Source organism: Lissotriton vulgaris, chromosome 9 (genome assembly GCF_964263255.1).
Source record: "Lissotriton vulgaris chromosome 9, aLisVul1.2, whole genome shotgun sequence".
NCBI classification, from domain to species: Eukaryota; Metazoa; Chordata; class Amphibia; order Caudata; family Salamandridae; genus Lissotriton; species Lissotriton vulgaris.
The window spans coordinates 39131460-39159108 of NC_141697.1; positions in this window are offsets into that span (position 1 = coordinate 39131460).

Consider the following 27649-nt stretch of genomic DNA (forward strand, 5'->3'; position numbering starts at 1 on the left):
TAGCTTTATTAAAGCCATAAAAGCTTTGTATATCAATCCAAGGGCTAAACTCTCCATTGGTGGTTCGGAGTCAGAGTCTGTTGAGGTACAAAGAGGCACTAGGCAGGGCTGCCCATGCTCTCCGATATTATTTGCCCTAGTAATTAATCCTTTAATTTTAAAGCTTCTTACCTCCCCTCAAATACAACAAGTTAAGGCGGGCCCCTACTGGTGGCCCCTTTACAGGCCACCAGGACCCCGCGCACAATTTAGTGAAGACATCACGGACTTCATCACTCCACACGCGCTCCCCTCCGAGGACTACATCCTTTTGGGAGACCTCAACTTTCACCTTGAAAAGAACAACGACCGCAACACCACCACCCTTTTGGACAACCTCGCAAACCTCGGACTTAAACAACTTGTCACTACCCCCACCCACATCGCAGGTCACACTCTCGACCCCATCTTCACCTCCAGCAAGCATGTTTCCTTCAGCCACACCACAGCTCTCCTTTGGACTGACCACAGCTGCGTTCACTTCACCTACAACAAGCCTACATCCAACAACCACCCCCAACCCACATTGCAAAGAAACTGGAACAAAATCACCATCGACCAGATCTCCTCATCGCTTCTTCAAAAGCCCCCCGCCCACTCCTCAAACCCAGACCAAGCAGCCACCAACCTCACCCAATGGCTATCCAACAGCGCCGACATCCTAGCACCACTGAAAAAACGACAAATCAAACTAGGCAGCAAGAAGGCCTCCTGGTTCAACGATGACCTTAAGAAATCCAAGAAACTCTGTCGCTCCCTCGAGAAGGCCTGGAAAAAAGACCCAACCACCAGCACCAAGGACGCCTTCAAAAACGCCACCCGCATACACCACCAACTAATCCGAAATGCCAAGAAAGCAGCCTTCAAGGACCGTCTAGATAACAACGCCCACAACAGCAAGGAATTATTCAACATCGTCAAGGAATTTACCAACCCCTCAGCCAACTCCAACAACATCACCCCCTCTCAAGCCCTCTGCGACTCCCTAGCCTCATTCTTCTACAACAAAATTGCAGACATCCACAACAGCTTCGACAACCAACCCGGAGACCAACCCACCCAATCCCCTTCAGGACCCCCACCCCCCCTGAACATCCTCAATGACTGGAAGCCAATCTCCACTGAGGACACCATCCGTCTGATGAACTCCATCCACTCAGGATCCCCCACAGACCCTTGCCCTCACCACATCTTTAACAAAGCAGATTCCATTATTGCACCGCACCTCCGAGAGGTCATTAACTGCTCCCTCAACTCCGCAACCTTCCCGGAAAGTTGGAAACATGCCGAACTCAGCGCCCTCCTGAAGAAACCCACAGCCGACCCCACCGAACTCAAAAACTATCGCCCTATCTCACTCCTTCCATTCCCGGCCAAAGTCATCGAGAAAGCTGTCAACAACCAACTCGCCGCATTCCTCGAAATCAACAAATCCCTCGACTCCTCACAATCCGGATTCCGAGCCAAGCACAGCACCGAAACCGCCCTCATCGCAGCAACAGACGACATTCGAACTCTACTGGACAATGGAGACACAGTCGCCCTCATCCTCCTTGACCTCTCCGCAGCCTTCGACACAGTCTGTCATAGCACCCTCCTACAGCGCCTCAAAAACATCGGAATCCAAGGAAAAGCACTGGAATGGATCACCTCGTTCCTCTCCGGAAGAACCCAGAGAATCCGCCTTCCACCATTCAAGTCAGAGGCTACTGAAGTCATCTGCGGCGTACCTCAAGGGTCCTCACTCAGTCCCACCCTCTTCAACGTTTACATGAGCCCCCTCGCGGCCATCGCACGCCAACATAACCTCAACATCATCTCCTACGCCGACGACACTCAACTGATCCTATCACTCACCAGAGACCCTAACACGGCCAAAACCAATCTACACGAAGGAATGAAAGAAGTAGCCGAATGGATGAAGCACAGCCGTCTGAAACTGAACTCAGACAAAACAGAAGTCCTCATCTTAGGTACCTCCCCCTCCGCCTGGGACGACTCTTGGTGGCCAGAGGCACTTGGAAAAGCACCCATTCCGACGGACCACGCAAGGAACCTGGGCGTCATCCTGGATTCCTCACTCTCGATGAACAGACAAGCCAACGCCGTTTCTTCATCTTGCTTCAACATTCTTCGCATGCTCAAAAAAACATTTCGCTGGATCCCTACTGAAACTAGAAAAACAGTCACCCACGCTCTGGTCACAAGCCGTCTGGACTACGGAAACACCCTCTACGCCGGCACCACCGCAAAACTCCAGAAAAAACTACAACGCATCCAGAACGCCTCAGCCAGGCTCATATTAGTCATCCCACGTAAAGAACACATCTCTGATCACCTGAAAAACCTCCACTGGCTCCCCGTCAATAAGAGAATCACTTTCCGGCTCCTAACCCACGCACACAAAGCACTCTACGAAATCGGACCCGAATGCCTCAACACACGACTATCCTTCTACACCCCCTCCCGCCAGCTACGATCCTCCAACCAAGCCCTTGCCACTGTACCTCGCATCAACAAAACCACCATGGGAGGTAGATCCTTCTCCTACCTAGCAGCTAAAACTTGGAACTCACTTCCCACTCACCTTCGCCTTACTCAGAACCACCTAGCATTCAGAAAGCAACTCAAAACTTGGATATTCGACAAGTAACTCCCCACCCTTCTTCAAGCGCCTTGAGACCCTCTGGGTATGTAGCGCGCTATACAAATCTTTTGACTTGACTTGACTTGACTACTTAACTAAAATTCTGGCATATGCCAACGATATTGCCGTGCTTACAACCAATCCGGCTGACGCAGTAGCAGAAATAGAGCAAATAACCCAGGTTTTCGAATCCTACTCTGGCTATTCCCTTAATAGGGATAAAACCATGGTTCTCTGTACAAATAACATCATATATGACAGCCCCTATAAGGTTAAAAATGCAACTTACCTTGGTGTAAATATATCTCCTGAGGTGAAGGATATCAATCGGCTTAACTATGATCCTTTGATCAATCTAGTAAAAACTGACCTCAAGAGGGTAGACAATCTACATCTCTCTATAATAGGGAGGGCGAATTATATTAAAATGAGCATATTCCCGAGAATACTCTATCTGTTCCGGGCCCTTCCACTGATGGCCGACGGTAGCACTATTAAAATTCTAGACTCTGCTATATCTAAATTCCTATGGAACTATGGTAAAATCAGGAGAGCACTACCATTACTGACTCTTCCTCTACATAGAGGTGGCCTTGGTATCCCGAATTTGACATTCTATCTTTGGGCGACACTACTCCAACAAATGGGTCCGCTTTTTAATGTTAGACCTCCCACTGCGTCTAATATTGATCCGTGTATCCCTTCTATTTTTGAACTGGGACTAGGTGGTAGCTGCCAAGGGCTATTCTTGAGACAAGTTGAAGCATCATATTATAAAAAGATCAAATTCAAGGTGATTAGCAATTCAAGGAAAATATGGAAATTCGCCTCTAAACCTCTAGGCATTCCTAAAATCACTAAATACACCTCTCTATGGCATAGTAAGATCCTACCAGCTTGTTTAAAGGATAATATTTCTAGGAATTGGGAGAATCTCGGCATTCATACATTAGGCGATTTTTTGGACAGAATGCTACTCCATCTTTTGAAGGGCTACAGCTGAGATTCGATATTCCATCCACAGACTATTTAAAATACTTTCAAGTGTTTACCAGTATCCGTAACTCTAAATTTAACATCAATTTAGAGAGCTTTCATTTTTTTTCTATTATTGGGAGACGGGCTACCAGGATAGGAACCCTATATGATATACTCTCAGAATTTTCTGCTGATGATTTAGATCGTGTTGAGCGATCTTGGGCACTAAAACTCGGAAATCCAGATGTGGATATTGACTATTCCCTAACCCTTTCAACAACATTATTTTTAGCCCCTAATCTTAAGCACAATACTACAAAACTATTTACAACCTTTATTTTACCCCATTTAAGCTTTTCACGTGGGGATTGCGGGCAGACGACTGCTGCCCAAGATGTAGACAGGGGCAAGCAAATCTAATCCATATGTTTGCTGAATGTCCTAAGCTCGATATTTTACAAACTATGATTGGAAGATTTTGGGCTCAAGTTTTTGGTCGGAATCTTAGATTCTCCGCTACTCTATATCTTCTGGGTCATGATGAATCCTTAAGCTATAGTTTGGAGGAACGCAGGATTGTCTTCTTAGGCACCGCTGTCTTTCGTATTATACTGGCTGCCCGATGGAAAGATCCTACTGCACCCACTTTTCAGATGTGGCTTAGTTGATTTCTTGCCACATATAAACAGGAGGTAGCTATATATAGTACAAGAGGTAGAAAAGCTAGAGCTTTCGATACCCAGATTTGGGCCACAATTTCCGAATGGTACTCTAATGCAAGACTTCCTTCCTGATATGAGAGGAATTGATATGACGTTATAAATGTATATAATTTCTCCATCTTTTTTTTTTTTACTGAATCTTTGTTGTTTGGTGCTCACCTGTATTGGTTATTAATGTTTTTCTGTTTTTGTCCACTTGTTATTGATATGTATATATTTTCTTTACTGAATTATTTGATGTATTATCGTTATATTATGTTGTTACTCTTTTGTAATGAAAATCCTTAATTACTACTGATCATGCTCAATAAAAAATGTAAAAAAAGAACTCCTGGAGTCCAGAAACAACTGTTAGTTCTTAGTGACGTCTTATGTCCAACCTTACGTCTAACCCGGCACCTTTCAGGTATAAATATACCAACGTTGCCTTAAGCAAACACACGGTGGTGGGGAGCAGAGCGACGTTCTACTTGCCCAAGAGCCCAGCTGTTGCCAGAGCCAAAGGAAAACGCCCCTCCCTTCGACGCACTGAGAGACACGCTATCTTTTTTTCCAGCCGAGAAAATCCAGCTCTAATGTTCCCAAGTCACCCTCGCGGGTTGCTGGGAGAACGAGTCCTGAGAAGCGAGATACAAGACCTCCTTCATTCTATAACCAAGGTACGGAGCTGATTAAAACCTTAGAGAGAATTCTTGATTCCGATACTTGGCAAAAACCTAACTTAACTTAAAACTGCAACTTACTTACTCCTTCCCACGTATTAGGCTTAGGTCAGGTACACCGGGGTAGGCGTATCTTAGAAGCACCAGTTGAGTTTGTTAGTCAATGTTTTTATGTATGTATATATTTTATCCATTTTAAAGTATCATATGGCTAAGAAACCATATCAATGCTTTTACAGTATTATTTCATAATACTACTTTTACTGTACGCACTTTACTTTATAATAAGTATTGCAATTGTGGCAATTCATTTCTCTTGCATGAGAAAGAAGACTGCTCAATAAAATAACACCTTTTATTGAAAACACCCGTCTCTCTATTTCTCCGCACTCTGGTGAAATTAAGCATGCACGATTGACTGAGTGAAATAGCTGTCTACTGTTTTCACACGACTCTAGAGATACACTCTTTATTCTGAGGGAGCAAAGTTGTCATGTTTGTGCTGTTGTCAGAAACTAATCCCTTCTTGTCTAAATCAGGACGATTAACCCTTTCCTGAATATTCAAGAAAGTTTCTAGTGACCTCTGAGCTAGCTGGCAAAACTAATTAAGTCTAACCTAGTCAGTAGAGACCTAAATGACCTCAGTCCTACGTCTACACTGCTGTTTATGTTATTCCAATGGCTATTGGGAATATAGGAACTACAGTACACCCTGAACACATCGGCCAGACTCATCACTGGTTCTAGAAACCATCTCCCCCGACCTTATGCAACAAAATTGGCTATCTATCGAAGCCAGGATCCGCTTCAAGATAGCCTGCTTGACCCATAAAGCTTTATATTACAACACCCCGATCTACCTGGCAAAAAAAGCTTGAACTTTCTGGCTCAGGCAGGAACCTCTGGAGTACATCAACCCTACTATTGAAACCGCCCAGAATCAAAAAGAAAAGATCCTACAATCGTGCTTTCACCGGTCTTGCTCCAAGAATTTGGAATGCCCTGCCTCCCGAGATCAGAACCAATCCTTCAACGGCATCTTTCAAGAAACGTGTCAAACGGCTATTCTTGAACAAACTTTAACAGCAATTTCTAACAGCATCGACTTGTTCTCATGCTCATGCTGTGTCATAATGTTAGACATCATCATCCTCGCTGAAACTTGGCGTAATCACTCTTCCACTCCTATCCTAGACCTCCTAGTGCCCCCTACCTATGACATAATTCCTCTAGAAAGAGCTTTGAAGCTGGGAGGTGGCCTAGCCTGTATACATCAGAGCACACACGCGGTCTCCCTCTCGGAGTCTTCTATGCCATCATCATGTGAATACCTTTGTCTCAACATCTCTAGTAACAACTGCCCGGTGTGCAAACTATACATATTCTATCACCCCCAGGAGACAACCTCCCCTTCATCGAACAATTAATGGAAATCATCTCTGGCAATGCCGATTCCTTTCTGTCCCACATCTACCTCAGAGATTTCAACCTTCACTGGTCTAATCCTAATGACCAAGCGGTAACATGCCTCAAATCTTTCTTGAGTGATCACAAGCTGATTCAACATTGTGACCGGCCAACCCATAATAAAGGAGAAACTCTAGACCTCATCATCACCAAAGAACACACCATCACAATGGATACCATCTCACCTTTCAATTGATCCGACCAGAACAGCATCTTCTTCCATATTAACATGGAAGTGTCTCTGAGGAAGGCTCCACCAAGGAAATCGAAGATTTGGAAAAGGGACCTCAGGGATATCAACACAACTGATCTTGCAAACCAATGTAAATCTGTCCTCTCTTCCCAAGTTGGCATGTCTGAGGCTCGTGTACTCACTGATTTCTACAACTCTACCATCTCTAGCATCATGGATTCCATTTCTCCACTCCAACAAAAAAGTGCCTCAACAAAAATATCCAAGCCATGGTTTAACAGCAACTTAAATTCGGAATGTCGCAACCTTAGGGCAATTGAAGGATCCTGGAGATCCAATCCATCCTTGGACCAGCTAAAAATCCTTAGATCAGTAAGGAGCTCCTATAACAAACAAATCAAGAGAGCTAAGGCGGACTTTTCAGATCCCAACTCAATCAACCCGCAAATCGCCCCTAGAAACGTTTTGAACCGGTTAAACAACAATCGGTTGAAGCACCAAACCGCTCTTACTCTGAAGTCAGCCCTTCCTCATGTGATGATCTGGCTGCCTTCTTCACTGAGAAATCAAGGCTCATCAATATTGATTTGGAGACCAGGTGGGCTCTACTACTATCCAATGGGACTGCCCCCGGCACTGTTAGACAAGATCGAACCGAGGAGTATGGGCATCAAAAACAATGCCTTCTGGGACACTTTTACCCCCTCAGTGAAAGAGACATTAAAAAAGGTTCTTCAAGTATTAACCCATCAAATCACTTCAGTGACCCGCTGCCACCTTCCATCTTCAAAGAAATCAAAGATGTCATCTATCCCATCTGGACAAAGATTGTCAAAGCGTCTCTGTCACAAGGAACGATCCCGGAGTGCCTCAAAGTAGCCCAGGTAACACCTATTCTAAACAAAACTACAGCAGACAGCTCTAACCTCAACAACTTCCGCCCTATCTCTAACATCCCCACACTAGTCAAACTCCTAGAAAAATGCATCCAATCGCATTTCTGTGCTCACATCAAAAATTTCCATCTTCTGGACAAACTTAAATCTGGCTTTCGCTGTGGGCACAGCACCGAATCGGCTCTCACTCACGTTATTGATGACATTTTAAAAATGCTCGACCAAAATGAATTGTGCCTCCTTATCCTCCTGGACCTTTCCTCTGCATTTGACACTGTTAATCACGACAACCTCCTATTCATTGTGGAGCACAGGATGGGCCTATCTGGTCCGGTGTTGCAATGGTTCTCGTCCTTCCTCCATCACAGATCCCAAAGAGTGAACGTGAACCACTCTCTCTCCCAGCCATCACCAGTATCCATGGGGGTCTCCCAGGGCTCCGCCCTATCTCCCATACTCTTCAACCTGTTGTTGAAACCATTAGCTAATGCTCTAAATTCCATGGACATTCTTTTCCATATGTAATGTAATGTAATGTAATGTATGTATACTTGTAAAGCGCACTGTTACCTCGTTACGTGGTGTCCTGGCGCTGTATACCGCTGGGGAACCCGTCCTGGCTTTCCCTGTGAGAGGGCACCCCCAAGGTGAAGCCAGGCATCCCCGGCGTTGCTGGGGCCGTTGTGGAGATTAAGCAAGCTATTGCCCAGAGTTGCAGAGTGGGACCCATGGTTGGCGTAGGCACCTAGGCGAGAATATCGAGTCCGCGGACATTGACCCAAGACCCTGCCGCCTCGGGAATTGAACCCTGGTCCCGGGCCGACTACTGCTTCAGGGTCTGCCCCTTCTAACCAGTGAGCCACATTTCTCCATGTATGCGGATGACACCCAACTTTATCTGAAAGTCTCCTCCCCTGACAACATCATTTCACTCAACACTACCCTATTGATTACACAAAACTGGTTAACTGAGAACCACCTCCTGCTCAACGCCTCCAAAACAGAATTCCTTCTCATTTCTCCTCCGAATCACACTCCTAAGCTAGACCTCTGGATGAACCACCTCACCGCTTTCAACTACTCCCCCCTCATTATTGACTCAGCTAAATCCCTCGAATCACCCTGAAAAAGCACTTGAACATGAAGACTCATATTAGCAATGTTTGCAAGGGAGCTAATCACCTGATGAGGACACTCAGTAATCTCAAACATTTCCTCCCACCAGTTGACTTCAAGAGTCTGGTTTTGCAGAGGCTACACTATGGCAGTGCTACTCTCTGTGGTCTCCCGAAATATATACCTTGGCCCCACTAAGGGCCTCATTGAATGCGGTGGCCAGATTGGTTATGAGTAACAAAAGAAATGCGCACATCTCCCCAGTCTTAAAATCAATAAACTGGCTGCCTTACAAAGCAAGAATACAGCTAAAGATTGCCTGCCTATCACACAAAGCCCTCCATTTCAAATCCCCAGTTATCTAGCGCAAAAGCTTTGAAGCTTCTCCTCCCTCCTACGCTACTCGGGCCACTCTCAGCTGAGCATTGACGCTGAGAGATCGGTCCAGAGTATTCGAAGGGAAACGCGGCGGCCATCTTGGGGGTGGTTAGCGCTGTGATGCGCTCTAGTTTGCTATATAAGGGGTCTCATGCTTCGGCGCCTGTTCTAGCCTGAGCATTTTCTCCCTCCTGAGGCGGAAGTCGGGAGGTTTCTTTGCACTATCCCTAATTCTAGCTTCTTTTAGCGCACTTGACCTACCCTGCTTGATTTAATAGGCAGTGTATTTTATTTTGGACTTTGTGGCACTTTTAAAATCACTTTGAAGCTTCTCCTCCCTCCTCTGCTACTCGGGCCACTCTCAGCCGAGCATAGACGCTGAGAGATCGGTCCCGAGTAGTCGAAGGGAAACGCGGCGGCCATCTTGGGGGTGGTTAGAGCTGTGATGCGCTCTAGTTTGCTATATAAGGGGTCTCATGCTTCGGCGCCTGTTCTAGCCTGAGCATTTTCTCCCTCCTGAGACGGAAGCTGGGAGGTTTCTTTGCACTATCCCTAATTCTAGCTTCTTTTAGCGCACTTGACCTACCCTGCTTGATTTAATAGGCAGTGTATTTTATTTTGGACTTTGTGGCACTTTTAAAATCACTTTGAAGCTTCTCCTCCCTCCTCCGCTACTCGGGCCACTCTCAGCTGAGCATAGACGCTTAAAGAACGGTCCCGAGTAGTCGAAGGGAAACGCGGCGGCCATCTTGGGGGTGGTTAGCACTGTGACGTGCTCTAGTTTGCTATGTAAGGGGTCGTCCACTCTCCGCGTAGCGGACACGTCTTGCGGAAGCGCCGGACTCACGCTGGAGTCATGCCAGTCTGTGCCCGTCCGCTTCACGGAGGCGGACGGTGCGGGGGATGCTGCAGGTTGTAGGATCACTTATTCAGCGGTTAAGCTTTGTCGCTTAGGAAATGTACAACCACGTGTCAGATGGTCTTTCCGGCGAGGTATAGAGGCAAACGCCGGTGTCCTGGTTGTGGGTGGCTCCCAGGTACCCTCCCGGTGCTCGGGACCTCTAGCCCCAAGACCTCTGTTAAATATAAGTGCCTTTTACTTAATACCCGCTCCCTGAACAGACATGCTCTTGATATTTACGAGCTGCTAACGGTCGAAAAACCGGTATGCCTTATGCTCACTGAAACATAGCTAGGGGAGTCCTCTAACCCTGATATTGCGACTGCTATCCCTCCTGATTATGTTATTCACAGACATGATAGACCTACCGGGAGGGGTGGAGGGGTCGCGATTGTGGTCTTAAGATCTGTCACATGTGTGGTTGTCCCTATGGCGCCCATTTCTGGATGTGAGTCCCTGGCTTTTTCTATTTCCCTATCTGCTCATCAATCCTTCTTTTGACTCCTGGTCTACAGACCACCTGGTCTGCGTGGATCTTTTTTTGAGGAGCTGCAGGAGCTAATCACAGCACTTTGCCTAAAAACAGAACATTGCATTGTGCTTGGGGATTTCAACATCCACATGGACGTTGGGACAGACGGCGATGCGATTAAAATCAATGACATCACCGCCCCCCTGGGCCTTTTACCCTATCTGTCTGTTCCGACCCATAACAAGGGCCATACTCTCGATCAGGTATTTTACACCATTCCTCTTGTTATGGCTAGTCCAGCCCCTGTCCTCTGGTCGGACCATTTTCTGATTTGCTTTCAGATTCAGGGAACTAGCAAATCTCCTAGCACAAAATCTAATCATCTCAGGCACCCTAGGCGGGCTTATCATCAGGTGACCCCTGAGAGTTTGGCTCAGGCCTGTCTGGAGCATCCCTGTTCCCTATCAGGTGACTTAGAGAGTGATCTTGACTTGTTACAGAAGTGGCTAGTAGAGCGGTTAAACGAACTTGCCCCGCCTATTGCGCCCCGGAGATCTACAAGGCGGACTTCAGCGCCTTGGTTTACGGAGTCTCTTGCTTTGTCCCGGCGTAATTGCAAGGCAGCTGAGAGGTCTTGGCGCCAGCAGTATGATCCGGAGGTTAAGGCTGTCTATAGGGCCACTATAAAGGTCTATCATGCGGACATCTTGGCCGAAAAAAAAAACTATTTCTCAGCAAGAATTGAGACGGCGTCGAGTTCCTGCAGGGAAATCTTTACCATTGTTAAGGAGTTTGTAACTCCTAAGGCCAGTGCATCGCAGCATGAGTTTTCTGAACCATGGGTGGTTTCATTAGCTAACTTTTTTACAACTAAAATTAAGCGGATTCAAGATTCTTTCTCCTCCTTGAGCCCTTGTGCTGTTACTATCCTAAGGGATCTGCTGTTTTTGACAGCTGATACTGGTCCTTCTCTATCGGAGTTTCCAGCTATCTCTGATTCCATCTCTCAGGACCTCGGGCCAGATGTAGGTAAATCCGATTTACCGACTTTTAAATACCGAGTCATACCGATTCGGTATTTAAAAGTCGGTAAATTGGAAGAAGGCAGATGTAGGTAAAAAGTTACCGAATCTGTAAGAGTCGGTATTTACCGATTCTGTAAATACGGAATCTGTATTTCCCATTGATTCCTATGGGCCTTGAAGCCCATAGGAATCAATGTGAAATACAGATTTGGTATTTACAGAATCGGTAAATACCGAATCCTACAAGGGTGCAGGGGGTGTCACTTTGACACCCTCTAGCACCCCAATTCTGGACTTGTGTGCAATGTGGCACACAGACATGCCCTAAGGGCATGTCTGTGTGTCACATCGCACAGGTGTGCATGCACACCTGAATTCGGTATTTTACCACCCAATAGGATTGGGTGGTAAAATACCGATTTTTAAGGGCCTGTGGCACTCTTAGGAGTGCCACCTACATGTGTTTTTTCCAAATCGGTAAATATACCGATTCGGTATGTTACCGATTCTGTAAATTTACCGATTCGGTAACTGTACAGAATCGGTAAAATATAGGCCCCCTACATCTGGAAACCCTAATACTGTTCAGTAACGGTCGAATTCGGCCATTACCGACCGGTATTAGGGCTCCTACATCTGGCCCCTCCTCTCTAAACTTAAGTCAGGTTCCCCCTTGAACCCCTGCCCTGCTACTTTTTTGGCTAGGGCTGCGGAGGTATTGAACCCACTAATCAATCCGATTCTTAATTTGTCACTGACGAGTGGTGTTGTCCCTATGGTCTGGAAACATGGTTGTTCCACTCCTTAAAAAGCCTGGTCTTGACCCTGAGAATCATGCCAATTATAGGCCAATTTCCCTTCTGCCTGCTCTTGCAAAGATAGTGGAAAAGCATGTTCACTCTGTGCTCTCAACTTTTCTCGAAACTCATGGCTTGCTGCACTCCACCCAGTCGGGCTTTCGATCCAATCTAAGCAACGAGACGGTACGTCTGGAGGTTAATGAAGCCATTAAGGAAGTGCTGGATTCAGGTGGAAGAGCCATGTTGGTAATGTTGGATCTGTCGGCGGCCTTCGACACCGTCCCTCATGAGGCTCTCCTCAGCAGACTTTATGAGATCGGTCTGAGAGGGACGGTGTTGAGCTGGTTTAGATCCTATTTAGCTGGTCGCCGGCAGATGGTCTGGGCCCCCTCTCACTCTGCCGAAGTGCCGCCTTTGGCGGTCGGAGTCCCACAGGGGTCAGTGCTTAGCCCGACTCTGTTTAATATCTTCATGACCCCTCTGGCGGTGCTGGCAGAGTCCTTTGGGGCTCAGATCATGTCATACGCCGATGACACCCAGCCCCTTTTCACTTGTGGAAAGGGGGCGGAGTTCAACGGAGAGAACATCCGCGGGTGCCTTGGGGCTGTTTTTGACTGGTTTCAGCAGAACAGCCTCAAGTGCAACCCTGATAAATCAGAGGTGCTTTTCTTCGGGTGTCAGGCTGACCCCAGTTGGCAGGATTGGTGGCCTGTGAACATGTTCCCTCCCTCGTCCTCTTTGGCCAAGAATCTTGGGGTCAAAATTGATAACAGCCTATCTCTTAAGTCCCAGATTCTGGGCCTGACTGGCACCTGCTATGGTCTCCTTAAAATGTTGCGTAAGTTTCTTCCCTTGCTCCCTCTGGTGCATAGGAAGACGACGGTCCAGGCTCTTATCTGCTCCAGGCTGGATTACTCAAATGTCTTATACTTTGGTCTTCCGGACTATCTACTACAAAAGCTTCAGGTGGTCCAAAACTCGGCGGCACGGGCAAATTTTGGTCTGCCTCGTCGTGCGAGAGCCTCGGACCTGCTACTTTCCCTACACTGGCTCCCTGTTAGGAAGCGGATTGTTTTTAAAACACTTACGCTGGCGCACAAGGCACTCCACGCGGTGGGAGCTGAATATATCCAGAAACGCCTTGCTTTCTACAAACCCACAAGATCCCTTAGATCGGAATCTCTTGGTTTGGCTATTGTCCCTGCTGTTAGGAAAGCAAGGGTAGGGGGACGCTCTTTCAAACATTTGGCTCCTTAGCTATGGAACACCATCCCCCTGTCGCTCCGCTGTATTTCGAACCTGTTGGCCTTTAGGAAAGGTCTGAAAACGTGGCTCTATGGACAGTGATCTTTTTTTTCCCTTTTGCCTTCTCTCTTGCTTCCTTTTTGTAGTTTTGCTGTGGGTCAGAAAGCGCCGGGACACTCCTCGGAGTAGCCGAGCGCTATATAAGACACCCATAACATTAACATTAACATTAACTATCCGGAGGGGGTAGACCCTCCAGGAGTGCTAACTCCCTCCTCCTGAAACCTCAGATCTTTCGCAAAAGGAGAACTTGTCACCAAGCTTTCTCCGGCTCTGCACCGAAGATCTGCAACACTCTCCCACCAGAAATACGGAGAATCTCCTCCAAGGTTGCTTTCAAAGTGGAAGTAAAAGATTCCTTATAAACAAGTTCTTACCTTAATAGGGTGCTGGATTGTTCTGTTCTTAGGCATTGGTCTTACACCTTTAAGCCCTGCGTTGGATTTTATTCTTGTTTTTTTTTTCCCTTCTCGGATCATTCTCTGAGTTCTCCGAGGCGCTCATTCCCTCATTACATTGAGAAATGGCAGGGCTGGGAGAGTTGAGAGGATTGTGAAATCACTGATGCCCACAGAGGCACAGGAAACGCAGAGCCAAGCTGCAAGAGAGGTTTCCCCACCCGCAACAATCTACAACAGTAAATCGTGTAACCTGTGGGGACAACAGGAGGCAGGACGTACATCGCTCACAGGGTAAGAGCAATTTGAGTGAGCTTGGAGTCTGGGAATGCACTGGAACAGCTAGCGGTTTCTGGAGTGGCTGCCTGGTAGTCAGCCTTCCAGCCATACAGCCATACAGCTACTTATTTTACTGCCTGTTTTCTAGCGCTCATACACCTTGCTACCTGCTATTTGCTATCACTGTCTCTGCTTTCAACCTCATTTATCTCCACCATACCAACGCTATTCAGTGCTATTCAGTCAGGGCTGCTGACAGGTCTACAAGTTGAGCAGAGCAGACCAATAGTAGCAAGGAGGAGCCCTGTAAATTCTGTTGGAGCTGGTACACGCTGGTGGAGGGGGACGCTGAAGTGCATTCGGGTGTCGGGTAGGAGTGACCTAACCCAACCTAGCGCTAAGCTAGATCAAAAACTGTGTACATCAATCCCAGTTCATACAATCTTAAAAGTGCGTAAAAGCACAACGAGATGCGTTCGGGGAGAACTAGAAGAGCACCGGAGGTAGTCCGGCGGGGACAGAAAAAGCAAGCCGGGCTGCTTCTAACATAGGGGACAATGAAGATAAGACAGTCAACGTGACAAAGGGGCCTTGTATGGAGGCATCCGGCATGGAGTACCCTCCCCTGTGGTACATGAGGATGGATCAGCAACCAGCCCTGTTAGATCCCCAAATGATAACCTAAATAAAAGGGTGAGGAAAACAGACTTTTTGAAGAACCCAGTGGATGTACTGCTTACATATAGTAAGGATATGCATATCTGGGATATGCAAAGCCCGATACACCCGTAATCAACATTTAAGCTGTCTGAGACTGCTGAGTATTCCAATCTGACCTCCAGTGCGGCTAGGAGTAACAAGGTGAAGTTGGAATGTGCTTCCCACTTGGGGAGTCTAAATACAAAGTAAACTGCATTTAACTGGGATACCTGGGCCTTAAATAGCAAACGACAAAAAGGGAAGGAAAGTAGTGTGTCAGTGGCCTTGAAAAAGGAGGCGCCAGTCAGAAAGAAACCAGGTGATAACAGTTCCCCTCAACGGAAAACAGAATCTCCAACTAGGATTAGGATGCTAACGGAGTCAACAGACCCACTGCTGCCGACAATGAGGACAACTATCTTGGGTAAAGAAATCCAGACTCAAGCTCAGGTGCATCAACAAATAGATAACAACATGGTAAATCCGGTCAAGACAAATGATCAAGACGACCTAGAAGGAATAGACTCTAAAAGGAAACTAAATCTTAGTCAGGGTATTTTGTATTTGTATTTCCGGTTTATATAGCGCCAACTCACCGGCAGGTCTCAAGGTGCTTTTGACCGAAAGGAAACAACATCTTACTCAGCAGGATGACCAAAGGGGGAGCGTGCTTAGGCTAAACTCAAAGCCTCTCTGAACAGAATTGTTTTCAGAGACTTCCTGAAGCGAAGGAGGTTTCCCTCTTTACGGAGGGACTCAGGTAGTTTGTTCCATATTTTAGGGATCAAGACCGAAAAGGATCTTCCACCTTTTGTAGCGAGTCTAAAACGGGGACAAACAAGCAGTTGTGCATCGGAGGACCTAAGACACCGTTCTGGCTTGTACAGCCCCAGCCGTTTTTAGGTTTTGCCTGGCGAAAGCTGCGCTTTCTGCGCAGCTTTTTCGCGCAGGCGAAAACCTGATGAGAATAGTAGTGTGCTTTGGGTCGGCCCTCGTCATTCATTGGCTGGCTCCGTAAATGGAGCCTTGCCATTGGACGAGGGGCCTGTCCGTCAATGCCGGACCAGACACGGGGGCGTTCCCGACATTCTTTGGCTTTTGCCGACGTCACGCGACGCCGGGAACGCCCCCGAGTCTGGTCCGGCATTGCCGGCACTTCTGCGTCTCTCCTGCCCCGTGACTGGCCGGCCGGCCAATCCTAGCGCGGCCGGCCGGAAGTGCCCGCCCCCCGCAGCCCGGGGGAAGAAGGAAGACGGCAAGCAGTATGGCGGCGATCGCGGGGAGACCGGAGAAGTGCCTCTCCAACCTGCCGCTCTCCACTCGCTCCCAGCTCTCCGCCCTCTCCCTCTCTCTGCCTTCCGTCTCCCCTCCCGTCCCCCCTCCAGCTCTCAGGCCGTGCAATCAGGCTCTCGACGCTGCCTGCCGCAGGTCACACCGCCCTCCCGACAGCCCAGCCCGCCTCAGAGCGGAGTGTGTCATTGGGCAGAGAGCGGGCACGTGGGTCTGTAATCTGCAAGCTCAGCCTTCGCGAGAGACAGAAGACAGCGGGCTGCGATCCGCCCCGAGAGAGCACAAACCCACCAGACTCCTGGGCGCGCAGGACAGGCGGACACATCCGAGGACCTCGGCCGCAGCCATCAGCACTGCGCGGGCACCATGGCAGCGCACGGCGCCAGCATCCGCTGGGCACTTTTGGCTACTTTCATCAGCTCCAGTGCCATTCTGGCTGCAGAGAGTAAGTGTTGATGTTACTCTTTTATTAATGATTCTCTGGGACCTGATATTCTTTTAAAAATTATGTGGCGATATAAAGGGGACTTTTCAATGTCTCTGAAATGTGTTGTTGTACGCTTTTAGTGTTTTGTTTTATTGTAATTCTCCAAATTGAAGGAGGTGCAGGCAGGTCACTGAAATGCCACTAAAGCTAACAGGCAGAGCTGGAGAAACCCATTTTCAAAACACGTCGTTGATACTCGAATTTTATTTGACCAGTGATATCGAGTTATTTCCTGACTGGCGACGGCAACTATCCAATCATGTTTTCGCCTTGCATTCTGGTCTTTGTAGTTTTGCATTCCATTAAAGAACAAGTCATGCAAGTACCAGAACGCAAAGGCTGCATTGGACCGGAGAAGCTCCTCGAGCTTGCCATAGGGTTGGACTGGGTTCTTGAGGGATATTCGGGGAAAATAATCTTCATTTTTCACCTGATTCTTAATGGCCTCGTCGAGGACAGTAAAAATCTCTGCTTAGTTTAGCCGGCTCACGTGGATGCCCCCGTGCAAGGGTACACCAGTACTTCCACCGCTTTTATAAACAAGGATGCGTTTCCCCAGTTTTCACATTATTTTGGTCACTCACTGTTTCCCTTTCCCTAAAGCACTCATTGAATCGCTCCCGTCGACCTCCCATTATATTATTCCACCCTCTTTCCCTAAATTACCCCAAATCCTTGCTCCTCATGCACCTGCAGTTGTGTGGTGATGGGAACATGCCTGCACACACGTTCCCCCCCCCCCCTCCCGTCTGTGCCACAGCTAATCGTGCTCGGCAGTAATTACTGATGAGTCATTTCCGGGGGCACTCGATGTGTCCCGCAGTGTAATGATGGAGGGGGTGTTATGTGCCCAGGACTGAACATCTCTGACGCGTGGATTGTTCTGGCAACAAGTTCTGTTCATAGAATTTGTGTGAGTCGGGAGAACGGACACCCCTAGCCAGGCCCGCTTTGGGTGAAACTTTCCCGCCAAGACTTCACACCTAAATGTAGCACGTGGGTTTCTAAATTCCAGGATTGTGGGAGGAGTGGAGAAAATGGGAAACGACCTCCTCCCCCGCCTTAGCCGACTCCATCTGGATGTCCAGTGCTTGGCTCAATAAAGGTTTTGTTTAAATAGGGGAATTGTCTAAAAAGTGGTTGGTGTGATTTGGGTGACTGGGCTGTACTTGGAACAAAGGTTGGCTTAATAAACAAATCTAGTGTTTTATAATTACAAGGTTTATCAGGGAGTTTTGGTTTCAACCGAGGGGCTGAGGGGCCTGCGATCCTGTAGTAGATTGTTTTAAGCCAGCGTTTTATCTGGCCCCAACAAGCAGAAACCAGGGCTCGCAGAGTGTGGATAAGATGTAACAAGCGTCACTGAGGAATTGCCTAGCCTAACTAACGCCCGAGTGGCCACTAGGCGCTTAGCAAGGCAGATGAATTCCTGGCTTCAAAACAGTTATCTGTATAATGAACAACGGTTTTGGACTCGTATACTAGTAAGCCGGATATCGCATTGAGCCGTTCAGCACACACTGTTGTGTTTAACTGCCACCCACTTCCGAGTGAAGTGACTGTTGTGGACGCGTTTGAAATGCTGTATTTGCTAGTTACGGACATTAAAACTCAACAAACCGATTTAAACAAAAACATTTAGAAGGGAAACATTTAGAAGGGGAGAGCAAAAGGTCATTAGTGCCCATTGGAAGGGGACTAGGACCCAGGCGTCTAAAGTTACATTGAGGGTGGTTAAGACCTATGGAAAAGTGACTAGGGCGTATGGAGAGAGGACTAGTGTCCTCTACACCTGGATCTGATGGGTCCCTTGGTCTTTTTTTCTGCCCGACACCTCACAAAGCACTGTCGCTTTTCTGAAAAATGTTATTAATGTTGCACATTCGATTCTTTTTCCTGCTTCACCTCATCATGAATCATTGAGTTAGTGCAGCATATGCTCTGAGCTCACAACTTTCTTTACTGCCCTTTCCTCAAACACGTTGATATTCTCGAACACGGCACAAGGCGCTGTGGTGTACTGGTAGAGGTAAGAAAACAAACTGTGTGCGTTTCCCCATATCTGCTTCTCTCCGACACGCACTCACCATCATCACTGCTTCATCTACACGAGCATGACACTGACTAGGCACTCTCTCAGTTCTATGTGGTCATATACCGAAGTCTTTTTTGGCCACAAAATGTGGTGTATCATCTAGAATGTTCCCTTGATCTTTTGTGAGTGCTTTGCAAACGTGACCATAATGCATGAAGTGCTGTATCCTGGAGTGTACTATACGCCTTCCTAGCTTCTCTTTTGTTGAAATCCATAATTCAAACTGTTTGCAAATTATGCAAAATACGTAATTTGTAACTATGAACTCATTCCTGCGAGAAACAACTGCTGAAGCTATAATTAGTATCCAAAACCTTAAAAAGCATGCACTTTGCCTATTTGTGGTTCGCAGTGGTACCACTGCCTTCCCAAGTTCACTGCCTATACACTGCAGACATGCCTTGTAGCCAAAATTCCCTTGCTCGTGGTAATCTCTGGGCATGGCAATGCTTCACTGGCAGAGAGCACCACTCACCTTCAGCCAGTACCCATAGGGCATGCCCTCAGTAGGGCCTCCTTGATCTTCTGCACTGATGCCCTGTTCCAAGTAGGCCTGATCGCAGTCTGTACGTGTGGTACGGTCAATGTCAACCCCATTATATCTGTCATTCATTAACACTACGACAAGCTGCGCATTGCAAGTTACCGAATGTACAAGTACTCGCGCCACCTTCAAGTGCACAGCATTGGCAAAGTCCTGACGAGCAAACTAGCGAAGAGACGGACTACTTAATGTTTGACATAGAAATGTATGAATTTGGAAAGTTTGCAAATATCTTAGCTACTTGTAAAGTGCCTGTTCAACGCAAGGGCAGTTTCAAAGCGCTGCAAATGTCACCAGCCTTGGGGTTGGGAGGACCGAAGCAAGAACCGGGACTCGAGCCTGTGATCGCAGGTCCCACCCACAGCTCTGCCCGGGGGTGCGATGAGGCATCTCGAGTTCTATAGTAAATGAAACATTACCGTTATGGCTTGTTAAAATATAGGGCTTCAAGACGGCCTCAGTGTTGAGCTTTCATGTATCAACCTGTTGTATTGTGGGAGATGTAGTCTTGGCCAGTTTCAATTAAACAAACGGGACCAAGATACCGGTTAACAGGAAACGTACAGGGCATAACATTCATTAGTCATGAAGACAGCTTGTACCTCTAAAAATCCGGAAACCCTGCATGCGAATATGATGTTACGTTGAATGCACTTGAATCGCACAATCCCAACCTTTCAGGATCCGCGTGCCCTGTCCGGCTCGCCCATTCACTGGCGTGAATGCGGTTGTGTGTAGAAATGTGTCCCTCAGAGAGGCGGGCAGGCTGGGAGCAGACTGGTATGTGCATTGCTTGGTGGTGGGTTATAGTCAGGGAACAAATCCTAAAAAAATAAGTGGGGATACAGAGTGCAGATACAGAGTGCAGATACAGAGTGCAGATGCAGAGTGCAGATGCAGAGTGCAGATGCAGAGTGCAGATGCAGAGTGCAGATGCAGAGTGCAGATGCAGAGTGCAGATGCAGAGTGCAGAGTGGAGCTTCAGAGTGGAGCTTCAGAGTGCAGAGTGTCAAAAGCAATGCCAATAGCTCTAACTTTAACAAAGGCAAAACCATTGCATTGTAAATGCTTGTTTTATGTATGACGGAGCTTGTCCATAGATCGCTTTATGGGTTATACATAGGCTCTTGAATTCAGACCGCTGCCTTATAGGCAGCCAATGGAGGCTCTGTAGTAATGGTGAGGCATGTGAGCGTCTTGGTAGCCTGAAAATAAGGCGAGCCGCATCATTTAAGGTCACCTGCAATCTGTTAGTTAGTATTTTCGGAAGGCCTAAGTACAGCGCATTTCCGTAGTCCAGCCTGGATATTATGGTCGCGGATACGACCGTACGCAGCATGGACCTGGACAAAAGAGGAGCTAATTTGCGTAGTTGTCTAATCAAACCTGTACAGGTGCCGGCTATGGTGGAAATCTGGCTCGCCATTGACAACTCACGATCAATCTTGATGCCCAGACTTTTTACTTTGTCCACTGGTTTAGGAGTAGGGCCCAGATCCTGGGGCCAGTACAAGTCACTCCATGGGGAGCAGGTCGATGCGACCACTAAAACTTCTGTCTTCTCGGGTTTATTTTCAGAAGATTCAAAGACATCCACCTAACGGTGTATCTGAGTACATTCTGCGCTTGGGTCTGAGCTTGTACTGTATTCTCAATACTCAACAACAATTGGGTATCGTCAGCGTAATTAAATACGCGACAACCCATCTTTGCCAGGGAGTTAATTAATGGCTGAAGGTACAGGTTAAATAGGAGAGGGGATAAGGCGGAGCCTTGAGGTACCCCATGTGTTAAGTTTCCAACCTCTGAGATCTCCTCCCCTAGCTGAATCCTCTGTGTTCTCCCAGTCAAGAAAGATTTCAGCCAAAAGAATGCTGACCCCTGTATCCCAAAGCTGGTCAACCTGTCCAGGAGCAGTGTATGGCTGACAGTATCGAACGCCGCCGATAGATCTAAAAGTATCAGGGCGCTCGGTTTCTTACTGTCAGCCATCTCTCTCAACTCATCCAGCACCGAGAGCATCACCAGTTCGGTGCTGTGGTGTGCACGGAATCCTGCCTGAAGCTCGTGGAGAAGGTGGTGTGACTCCAAGAACGAGGCCAGGGACTTCAGCACATGTTGCTCCAGGACTTTGGCCAGGAACAGGAGCTGGGAGATCGACCTGTAGTTTTTCAGGGACTTGGGATCGGCTCCTGGTTTCTTTATTAAAGGCTTTACCCGAGCTTCTTTAAATCCATCAGGTAGCTGCCCTGTAAGTAATGATTTGTTCAGCAACGAGAGGACATGCTCCTCTAGAATAGGACATGCTAGGCGGAATACGCTAGGGGGGCACGGATCAGCTGGGGACCCGGACTTGGTTTTGCTCATAATTTGCTCCAGGCTCATTGGGTCCAGTTGAGGAAAGTGTGAAATGGCAACATCCTTCAGAAGATGATCAATCGATTGATCAATGAGGCCTGGCCCAGCATCCTTTCTGATATTCTGTAGGATGGTGTCTACTTTTTCTAGGAAGTAATTTTGAAAGGTATTGCAGGGGATTGTTGTTTCCGTTTCTTGGGGTCTTTTACTTAGCTCCGTTAGGATTTTAAATGTCTCCTTCTAGACGTTGTCGGCCTGGCTAATCCGATTCTCAAAGTAGGCAGCCTTGGTTGCCAGGATGAGCTTTTTATAAAGATGGAATAGATTTCTATATTGTTCTCGGGCTATTTCATCTTTTTTCTTTCTCCAGTTTCTCTCGGCATTACGAAGCTTCTTCTTATGATCCCTGAGAGCTTGAGTGAACCATGCTGCTCCCTTTCCCGCCCCCTTGACTCTTTATGATTTCTCAGGTGCAATCAGATCAAAAGCTTTGGTCAGGCTATGTGTTAAATCCCTGTATTTCTGATCTACATTGCTACTAGGAACTATCGGATGAATGAGTTCCGAGAGGGTCGTTCTCAAGGTGCCTTGTTCAATTTTCTTCCACTGCAGGACTTTCTTCACTTTAGGTGGCACTTGCATCGGTCTTGCCTTTATGGGAATGTCACAATAAAGTAAATGATGGTCAGACCAAATGCAGGGTACAACCCTCGGGGGAGCTACCTTAGGATCCAATGTCCAAATGAGATCCAGGATGTGTCCTTTTATGTGTGTAGGTGTATCTACTAGCTGTCTAAAACCTAAAGATGACATAGTCAGCTCTAAATGACATGCCGCAGGTTCTTTTATTAACCTGTCCCAGTGTAGATTAAAGTCTCCCGTTACTACTACATTTTTGTAGCGTGAGCGGATGTCAGATATGATAGACAGAAATAGATCGTTGAAGTTTGGGGTGGAGTTAGGTGGACAATAGACTGTGAGAATCACCAAACATAGATTGTCAAATATAAACTTTACCGCAATCATATCAGCTAAGTCTATCGTTTCTGCCAGGATTTTAATTGCCGTTAAAGATTTTTTAAACACAATTGCTACTCCCCCCCTCTGGCGTTGTCTGCTCGATTATGCCATAGAATATCGTATTCATTCGGAACAGCAGCTATAATATCTGGCAGTGAGTTGTCTCCCAACCAGGTCTCGGTTAGTGTTAAAACATCAATTTCCCCGTCCTGGAGTAGGGAGAATATCTCGAGATTGTGGCATTTCAACGACCTGGTGTTTAGACTGGTCAATTTTAAGGGGGGTAGGCTTGATGCGGACCTACAGATTGTTGGTCTTAGGATGCCCAGATCAGATAGTGTATTCACAGTACCTGGGTTTAGTGCTGCTACTTCAGTGTGTCGTTGGTGCAGTTCTGCCGATGTATAGGACAGTCGACTGCCAAGAGTCCCGACCCCCGCGCCCGTCCGTGCGCGGACGGGCGCAGACGGGCTGGACTCTGGCATGACTCCGGCGTGCTCACGCTGCGCGTCAGCATGGCCGCTTTAAATAGCTCCCAGTGAACAGCTAGGTGAACAACTAGCGCGGCAACAAAGATAGTGCCGCCGGGCGTCTCGGCGTTCCCTCAAGATGGCCGCCGGTGAATAGGGAAGTGGAAAGGACCCGTGAAATGCAGTGCTTTTTTCGTTTTATGGTGCAAGTATGTGGCTTTAGCAAAAATGCAGGGGAAAATTCAAACAAAATGTAAAAGCAAATACACAACAGGAATTGTTAAAACAATCAAGTCTGTGCCCACACGAAATCCGCTTTGCGCGGCTGCAGTGTATGTAGTGCGCCCTATTCGATCAAGGCTACACTCTTAGTTTGCCCGCCCGAAATAGCTCCCAGTGAACAGCTAGGTGGAGAACTAGCGCGGCAACAAAGATGGCGCTGCCGGGCGTCTCCGCGTTCCCTCAAGATGGCCGCCGGTGAATAGGGAAGTGGAAAGGACCCGCGAAATGCGGTGCTTTTTTCGTTTTATGGTGCAAGTATGTGACTTTGGCAATAAAAGCAGGGGAAAATTCAAAGAAAATGTAAAAGCAAATACACAACAGGAATTGTTAAAACAATCAAGTCTGTGCCCACACGAAATCCGCTTAGCGCGGCTGCAGTGTATGTAGTGCGCCCAATTCGGTCAATGGACCTAGTGGGCGTCCTTGGGGGTAAAACTTCCCCTGTAGAAAGTGAAGCTCAAGTAGAAATGTATATGACCAATTTCATGAATCACCGCAGATAGAGGACAAGGCTGAGGGTGTAAATCTGTGGAGGGCTCGTCCAACTGGTTCCCATATAAAGGACCTCTAGGGTATTTGCACTCAAGTTGGCTCCCCAAATAGTCAACTAATGGGCGATCAAGACCGGGAACAAGTCTGAATAGTAATACTTGGGAGATCTTACTTAATTCATTTCAATCGGTCGTCAAGCAAGTTGGACATCGAGGTGGATCTATTAAATAAAATGACATTATACATCACGGCTATTGACACAAAAATTGGAGTATTGAACCCGTGGGTACAAAGAGTGCAGGCTGAAGGCCAGGTGGAGATAGTGCCCACGAGCAGTTGTGCCTGTAGCCCAGTTCTGAAGAAATTGTCCACTCTCCCTGGAATGCTGGATCAGGTTCTTGTAGAGATGAAGGGGCAAATGCAATCTGCTGAAGTAGCAACACGCCTGATAGGTCATTTATACACCAACAGGTGGGAGATGGACGAAAACAAATCGGCACAAATACACGAACAGGAAGACAGGTCCCTTTGGGGGGGGGGGGGAAAGTCCTGTGCAGAGAAGTTACAGCAGAGGAACGAAGTTGATCGTACTCGGCAAAGTAATCGAAAAAAAACGTAGCCAATGGGAAAAGGCTCACAAATGACCAGTCATCAAATACACCAGGAAGGAAGGAGGCAGAGGAGGATGGAGCATCTGATCTAGCCTTACAAACGTAAGCGGTTAAGATAAATAAGCCTTCTAAGAGATAGCGCAAAAGACTCAGGAAAAGCCATAACAAAAAAGAGGTGGAGAGCACTTCAGCACATCAAGGGAAGGTGCACCCAATTTTCTGTTTAAACACAGGTAATCAAGTGACATGTCAGGAAAAAAAGAATGAAGCCTGGGTAGGAGATAATAAAGTGGAAAAGGAGATCGAGAGGATATCTGCTCGAGTGGAAGTAAAAAGAGGAAATGGATGGACAATCTGTCGAGACTCAGCGGGTCAGATCAGACAAGGAAAATATGATTCAGCAAGTCAAAGTAAAATAGTAAAATCAGTGGGATTCCGGGAAAGAACACAAAAAGCTCTGGAAGAAGAGAAAGGCATGGAAGACAAAGACAAAAAGGAGATTGGAACACGAATAACAGAAGAAACATTAAGGACTGATAAGGCCATAAAAGATGAACAGATGCAAACTCAGTCAGGAGACTCTTAACTTGGATACAAGGTCCCAGAAGAAGCATTGCAGGTAAAGATCATACAGCGGGACATAGTGTGCGCTATAAAGCAAGGTCAAAGAGAGTGGTCGATTCGCCCAAGTCCGCCTAGTAGTCACTGCAAATTGACATTTTTTCCTAAATACAAATCTAGGGGGCATTTTGATAGAATAAATGAGGGTCTATGATTCGAATGACAAAAGAAATACCGGAGTTATGTCATATAGAGTCTACAGACATACACTCAGTCACATTTACAAATATTGAAACTTGGGGAGGCGAGGAACTGACTATGATTACATGGGCTACTCCAGAGTTAGTGGACCAAGTTTGGGCGGAAAAAGAGAAATTTGAAAAATGGGGCATTGAGATGACTAGGGAAAGGGAGGAAGCCTACCCACAGTTTTTAGATCCTGATGGTTGTGGCACTCGTCGAAAAAGGGTAGGAGATGAGTGTGGTAGGGGAAGTCAAAGCCAAATTAAAAGTCCATTATTGTGTAAGGGGCAAGTAGGCTTAACATCGATCCTGAAGGGGGCTAGGAGTAGTTCAATTGCACCTTTAAAGGACAACAGAGCCATTCAGGTAGGTAACCATATAGACGTTATGACGAGCGAAGGCCATCACCCTAAATCTGAGTGGTCTTGGCTCCCGAGTGTGCTGAGTGCCATTTCAGACAAGGATCGAAGTGGTGTATTGATGGTTCAAGGGCTTCAGAGCACGCCCATGTCCGGTCAGCCTACTGTCTTCGATATCCAGCCCTACCGGGATGTCCGTTGTCGGAGCCCGCCGAGATGCAAGGGGCACCCCGCTGTGACCTCAACCGCGTCGGGGCTCCTTAGATGTCTCCAGGTGGCACCCAGCAAGGCTCCGCTCTATTTCAAACCGAATCAGGTGGCAAAAATCCTTTAGCGAGTGAAGGCTTCACTCGCTCCAGCACTGTGCAGCATTACTACCAGAGGCCAGCCCTGGGCTCCGACCCGGTTGTAGGAGCTCTGCCACGGCGTATCAGTCACGGCGTGCAGATCTCAGTCAGAAGGCCAGGATGTAGGGTCCCAGCCACGTCGCAGCAGGGTTGATGCAAGGCTGTGGCGAATTCAATCTCCACATTCCTCTGACTCCCGGAGCTGGAAGGGGGAGGGGCTGCCCGCCTCCTCGATGTCCACGGCGGCTAGCTCCGCCAGTCAAGGCCCCGGCTTATCAGGGCGAAAGGCCACAAGTGTCGATGGACTGTTCTCTGGTCTCAGATGACCGAATTCGACCGAGATTTCGGCCTTGGGCACCGGATCTATTCTGGCGCTGATTTCATGCACGGTGTAGATCGGATCAGTTCGGCGGATAGACGAGGTGGAAAGGGGGCTCTGGAGAGACCCTAGCAGGTGGCCATGCTATCTCACGGTGAAGCCACGCCCCCCGATGATGCCATTTTTGTCAGCTGTGATCACTATGAGCAGCAGTACGCACAGGACCCAGCCACCACAAAGCAATGGGACATATTATAGGATGGTTGCATGCAGAAAAAGATGTCTAGGACGAGCCTGCAGTGTTGTAAGATCTTTTTCAAGGTCAAAACAGAGAGACGATGTTTAACACTTTCTGCCTGTTTGAGAAAGAACTTGAGCTTGTAATTGTGAAAACAAGAGGTATCCCCGACTAGAGTTCCTAAACCGGGATAAATGAATCAGTTGAAATCAAATTAGTTATGGAACATGAATAAAACTGTGGACCTAAACAGACATGACATGGAAATCAACATTATGTGGAAACATATAACCTATAATGTTTAATAAACTATAAAGAGACCTCTGGACTGACCTATCTAGTTTCAAAACTTGGTATATCTCAAACAAACGTTTTTCTTCAAGGACAAAGCACAACTTTATCAATATATACAAAAAGCAGTATTGCTCATTTAGGCTTTATTTATCATTTATTTCTCTTAGTTTATATTTCATTTCATAAAGCCATTTTTTTGTTGTCTTTCGAATTTTTTACACATACAAAAACAATGATAAACATTTTATCATTTCTGTATTCAGAATTATAGGTCAGTCCAGAGGTCTCTTTATAGTGTTTACTCCTCTCTTTCCCCCTCCTCTAGACCTAAAAGAAATATTTATTGGGGGTACCCTTAGCTGTAAAAGTTTTAATGTTTAATAAACACCAGTGTGATATTCAAAATGTATTTATTTTTCTATTTCATAAAGATAAATAATTTCACCTAATTTAATTTTCGTATCTAATGATTACAAAACTTCTGTGCTAATATATCTTTAAATGTCACAGTTAGTAAGGTTCAATAATCACTTTCTGAATTCATTAGATCATGAAGAACATTTTAAGAACACAATCTTTTTTGAACATGGCTAGAAAAGTTTAAAGTTGCTACGCGCGTTTCGGCTATCAGCCTTCGTCAGGAAGCCATGATGTGTATTC